Here is a 6,094-nt window from a genome sequence, read left to right on the forward strand (position 1 = left end):
GCTCGCCGAGCTCCCGCCGCCCTGCCCGCCGCGCTCCCCCTCGCCCGCGCCCGCCGCGTCCTGCGCTCTCCTCTCTCTCCCTTTCTCTCCTCCCTTTCTCTCTCTCTCTGCGTCCTCCTCTCATTCTCCTTCTTTCGCGGTCTCTTCTCTCCCCCTCTGGCTCTTTCTCTCTCCCTCCTGCTGTTCGCGGTGGCTTCTCACTTTCTCTCTTTTTACTTCCTTTCCGTCCTCGTTCTTTCACGCCTCCCTCGTTCTTTTCCTTCCTTCTACTTGTCCCTTCCCTCTTCCGCTTCCCTGCCCCGTTTCCTTCCTCCCTCCTTCCCCCTGCCTTCCTCCTTCCTTCCTCTCCGTTCTTCCTCTCTCCTTTGTTCATTCCGCCTCTTCCTTCCCACTCCCTTTTCCTCGCCTCTCCCCAGCCCGTCTCCGTCCTTCCACCCCCTGCCATGGCACATACACCTGCTCTGTCTGGGGGCCACGTTATTCCCGCCGGCCAGACCCTGGCTGGGGGATCAGGGGCAGCGGCAGCTTGGGCCGAGGACCCTTCACACGAGACAAGCTCCTCTGCCCGGGTTTCCTGTCGGAAAGGCCCCACTTCCCTACCCTCATGGGCCACAGCGTGGGGTCCCCTCCCCGGCTCCTGCTCCCCTCTCCACCCGGCTGCCCCCCAGCTCCAGCCTGACCCCCATTGCAGCCCTCACCTGTGACAAGGCTGTGCTGGCCTGTCTGTAGCCTCAAGCCAGCGAGCCCCTGTTTCCCCACCTTCCTCTGTCCCCGGCTGGGAGACCTCCGGTTGTAAAGAGTCTTGTGGGGAAAAGGTTGCAGCCTCCTCCAGGGCCCCAAGAGGGAATGGAGACGGGGATCTTCTATCAGTTCCTCATTTTAGGAGGGAGAAGGAAGCCACTGGAGGGCTGGCCCCAAGATCTTCCCCCCTGGGTCCCCTGAGATGGTGGCTCTCATTCCATTTTCCAATCATTGATGGAACCGCACCAGAAACTGGGCTGAGGCCTTTATACTTGATGTATTCTTTATGCTTGATTTCTTCTCACCACAGTGCTGGGCAGCATCCTCCCCACTTCAAGGGGAGGTGCTGGGACTCAGAGAGGTTAGGACACCTGCTCTGAGCCATACAGCCAGCTAGGGGCAGAATGGGGGCTGAAGCCCAGGCCTGCCTGACAGTGAAGCCCAGTCCCCCAGTGTTGGCCCCTCACAGATACCTTGGTGAACATCAAGAGAGGGTACCAAGGGCAGGCAGTGCACCCTCCCGTTACTGAGGAGGAACCAGAGAGAGCGGCAGGTGCCAGGCACAACTTCTGCGCCACCCCGAGGTGATGGGGCCACGAGTCCAGATGGCATTCCCGATGCCACAGCCTGGGATCCTTTTGAAGATAAAAGTGAGGATCAGCTGTGTGCCTGAGGCACCCGCTTTGACAAGGGGAATGATGCCAGGGTGCCCACCCCAGGAAGGCATGGGCACTGTTGAGGTGCCTTGGTTTCCCCATGTGTCTCACAGGCATCCATGCCCTCCTGTCCTCAGTGGGCCTGGTTTGAGCAGCTGCCCGGGCGGGACACTGAATCTCCCCCATGAGAGCCGATGTGGGCCCTGCCCATGGGAGGGGCAGAGGGCCCCATGAACACCCCAGCAGGGCGAGGCCAGGGCCACAGCGAGGGCTCAGGGGCACAGTGCCTGCTCTGCCACAGGGGCAGGTGGTGTTGCCCAGTGGGAAGGCTCATGGGATTTGTAGCAAGGCGGCACTTGGTCCCTAATTGGCCAGGTGGCCTTGGGCATGGCACAGAAGCTCCCTGAACGTCAGTTCTCTTCCCTAAAGAGGTCACACTGCCTCCCGCACAGGGTGTCTTGAGGACTAACTGGGACTGGGCCTATGAGGTACTTCTCCTGATGCCTGGCAAATATCCCAAGAGGGGGACAGAGGAAACAGGCCCAGAGAGGCCACGGAACAGGTGGAAGGACCGACCGGGTGCTGGCGGGGGTGGGGCTGTGAGGTGCTTGCCGGTTTGTCGTGTCTGATTTTGGCTGTCACACTGGAGAGGTGCCTGTCATCTGTGCCCTGGCAGGGACTGTGTCTCAGGGTCGAGGTGGCTTTCAGTGCCAGGAACACTCCGACTTGAGGGATGTGGGCTGAGTGAGGGCAGGAGGCGCGGGGGCATCACAGCAGGCCGCCTGTGTGGCTGGAGTGGGCTGTGTTGTGTGTGTGGTGTCGTGTGTTGTGTTTGTTGTGTGAGTGGTGTGTGTTGTATGTGTGAGTTATATGTGGTATTCGGTGTGTGCACATAGTATGTGTGTTCTGTGTATGTGTATTGAATATGTGGTATGTGTTTATGGTATATGTGTGAGTATGTATGTATGTGTGTATGAGAGAATGTGAATGAGTGGTATGTGTGTGGGGTGCGTTCTATGTGTGTGTAGTATGTGTGTGAATGTGTGAGTGATGTGTGTGTCTTGTGTGTGTTATATGTCTATGTGGTACTGTGTGTGAGGTGTGTGATGTATGTTTATGGTGTGTCTGTGTGTTGTGTAGAGTGTGTGGTGGGGTGTGTGGTATGTGTAAGATGTGTATGTGTGTAAGTGTACACAGGACTGTAGAGACTGTGTTGTGTGTGTGCTGTATATGTTGTATGTGTGATGTGTTTGTGTGTATATAAGTGTGTGTTGGTTGTGTCATGTGTGGTATGAATGTGTGTATGTGTGCATTGTGTGTATGTGGTGTGTTGGTGTGTGGTATGCGTTGTGTGTGTGTTTGTGAATGTGTCTATAGGGGTATGTATTTGAGAGTGGGGTGTGTTGTGTGTAAAGATGTGAGTGGTGTGTGAGTGTTAATGTGTGTGTTTCAGGGTGTGTGTGGTGGAGTGTGAGTGGTGGGGGGTAGTGTGTGTGTGTGAAAGTGTGACTGGTGTGTGGTTGGTGTAGCAGGGTGTATGAGGGTGTGAGTGCTATGTGTGTGCTGTGTGGGGGTGTGTATGTGAGGGTGTAAGTGGTGTGGGGATGTGTGTGAGTATGTATATAAGTGGGTGTGTGAGTGTGTAAGGGTGTGAGTGGCAGGGGAGATGTGAGTGTGTATGTGAATATCTGTATGAGGTGTGAGTGAATGGTGTGTGTGGTGTGTGGGTTGTGTGGTGTCTGTGTGTGGGGGAGGATGTGAATGAATGGTGTGTGAGGTGTGTGGGGGTAGTGTGTGTGAATGGTGGGGGTGTGTGTATGTGAATGTGTGTGGGTTGTGTGGTGTCTGTGTGTGTGAGGATGTGAATGGTGTGTGTGAGTTGTGAGTGTGAGTGGTGTGAGGGATGTGTGTGAGTGGTGGGGGTGTGTGAGAGTGTATGTGAGCGTGAGTGGACGTGTGAGTGAGTGGCGTGTGTGCTGTGTGTGGTGGGGTGTGTGATGCTGTTGGCATTCAGGGGTGGTAGAATGAGAGTAACTTCCTGTTTTGGGTGTGCATGTTTGGAATCCCCATATGGTATGTCTGTGCACGTTCCCCACATGTGTGTGTGGGGTGGTGTGTCTCTGTGTCTGTGTGTGATGTGTGTCTATGTGTGGTGTGTGTGTCTGTGTGTGGTGTGTATCTGTATGTGTGGTGTATGTGTGTATGCACAGTGTGTGTGGTGTTTGTGTGTGGTGTGTGCGTATGTGTGGTATGTGTGGCGTGTGTCTGTATGTGTATATGTGGTGTATGTGTGGTGTGTGTGTGGTGTGTGTGTATGTGTGGTGTGTGTGTGGTATGTGTGTTTGTATCTGTGTATGTGTGTGGTATATATGTGTGTATCTGTGTGTGTATGTGTGTGGTATGTCTGTGGTATGTGTATGTGTGGTATGTATCTGTGTGTGTATGTGGTGTCTGTGTGGTGTGTATGTGTGGGTATGTGTGGTATGCATGTATGTGTGTATATGTGTGGTATCTGTGTATGTGGTATGTGTGTCTGTGTGGTGTGTGTATGTATGTGGTATGTGGTATGTGTGTGTGTGTGTGTGTGTGTGTGTGTGTGTGTATGTGTGTGTGGTGTGTTCAGGGCATATCGAAAGCGTCATCATTTAGTAGAGCCCCTCCCCTGGTCCCCCCCTCCTTCCCTCCCCTCGTTCACCTGCCACTGGGCATGGCTCTGTGCCTGTCCCAGGTCAGTGCTGGACACCCAGAGACCAGAAGAGGTTCCTGCCCCAAAGAAGCTCACGGTGGGTCGGTGGCAGGACAAGATATTAAGGCTCCATGACTCCGTCTCCTACAGGGCGAAGCACCATCCCCTCTTCCTGTGCCTGTGGCCCAGCTCGCCTGCCCAGCCTCCTCTGTAGCCAGGTGCCCCGGGCTTCAGCCACGCCAAACCCGCAAGGCACAGTGGCTGCCCTGGTTGGCCACTCCGTGGCCTCCTCAAAACCCCAAAACCCCACTGTATGCTGGGCCGGGCTGCCCTCCGCAGCACTCCCAGGGCCTGCACCTTCACCTTCTCTCTGCAGCACGGGTTCCCTGACCTTGGACAACACTACTTTACCTTCCTGAGCCTCGGTTTCCTCATCTGCAAAATAGGAATGACCTCTAAGGGTCACTGTGAGGATTAGATGGTGACAAGATCGTAACAGACAATGGTCTTGTCTGCTAACCCAGAATAAATGAGTGCTTGGCACTTACTGGGTACTTGGTCTCATCAACGCCCCTTCTCCTTTTCCGGGAGTCTGAGGGGTGGACAGGAAAAAGGGTGGGCTTTGGAACTGCATGGATTTGAGTGTGGATCTCTGCTTGGCCGCTCACCGGCTGTGTGGCCATGGCCAATGTCATTCACTTCTCTGTGCACTCATGTTCTGTGCTGCTCCAACTAGGTGACCACCCACTTTACAGTTCTGGAGCCTGAAATCAAATGGGCATCCCTGGCCCAAAATCCAGGAGTGGGTGGGGCCGCACTCCTTCCAGGCTCCAGGGGACGACCCTCCTGGCCCCTTCCGGCCTCTGGTGGCTGTGGGCGCCCACGGCTTGCGGCAGCATCACTTGGCGTTGGGGGGCAGCAGCTTCACATCTCCCTGCGCTCTTCTTCCCACGGCCTTGGGGCGGACGCTCCTTCTGCCTCCCTCTTATAAGGATGCCTGTGACTGCGTTAGGGCCGGCCCAGACCGTCCTGGATAATGCCCCCATCTCAAAATCCTCCACTCAACTCATCTGCAACGTCCTTTTTTTCCCCTGCTTGCCGTATAAGGTAACACTGGCAGGTTCCAGGGATTAGGATGCAGGTAGCTTTGGGGGCAGGGAGCCCTCTTCAGCCTTCCGCCCTCTGGGTGTCTGCCGAGGCAGGGAGGGGGCAGCCTCGGGGCTGCTGTGTGAGTCCAGTGAGACGCAGCATGTAAGCTGTCACCCACGGACCATTCAGCAGATACGTGCGGTGTCTCCACTCCCGGCTGGACCAGGGGAGGCGTGTGCAGGTGACTGCAGACGGCGCCGGGAAGCATCCCCTGCCCCATTTCTGGGCACCTACTGCGTGCCAGGCCGCGCCCGACGCCCCACATCTGCCATGGCTCCATCCTCCATCCCTATTTACTATTTCCCTGCCTTCGGGAGGCCTGCTCCCCCGCAAATGCAACTGCTCACGGGGCGGGCAGCCTGGCGATGACTCATGCTCCCTCCCTCGGTGGAGAGAGCAGCCTTTTCAAAGGGCTGGCTGGGGAGTGAGCTAAATTTAAAGCCAGGCTTCCCGAGTAGATCACCTGCCACAGCAAAATGGCAGCCATTGAATCAGGAGTCGGGGACAGGAGGCATCCCACCCTCTTTCCTTTTCTTCAGAGGGTGGTGCTTGGAGGCCGAGACCCTGGGGCGGGCAGGGGGAGGGGGCTCCGGTGCGGCGTGACTGTGACCGGCTGGTCCCTAGTCTCAACATACTCCCTCACTTGGTTGGGGAGTAGCCCCTCACCCTCCCAAGGACCATCCCCAGCTCCTTCCTTCTCCAAGGGGTCCCAATCCCCCAGCCCCCCCCATTTCCTGCATTCAAAATCGAGGGCTCAGATATTTAGGTGTACCCTACCCCCTCAAAGTCCTCCAGCGAGGATGTGGCCGAGCCGGGCCGTGCCCTGGACTGGTGGCTGCTCTGTTCCCTGGGGAGGGTGGGT

Source organism: Sapajus apella, unplaced genomic scaffold, assembly GCF_009761245.1.
Source record: "Sapajus apella isolate SASKATOON/1434 unplaced genomic scaffold, GSC_monkey_1.0 scaffold123, whole genome shotgun sequence".
NCBI classification, from domain to species: Eukaryota; Metazoa; Chordata; class Mammalia; order Primates; family Cebidae; genus Sapajus; species Sapajus apella.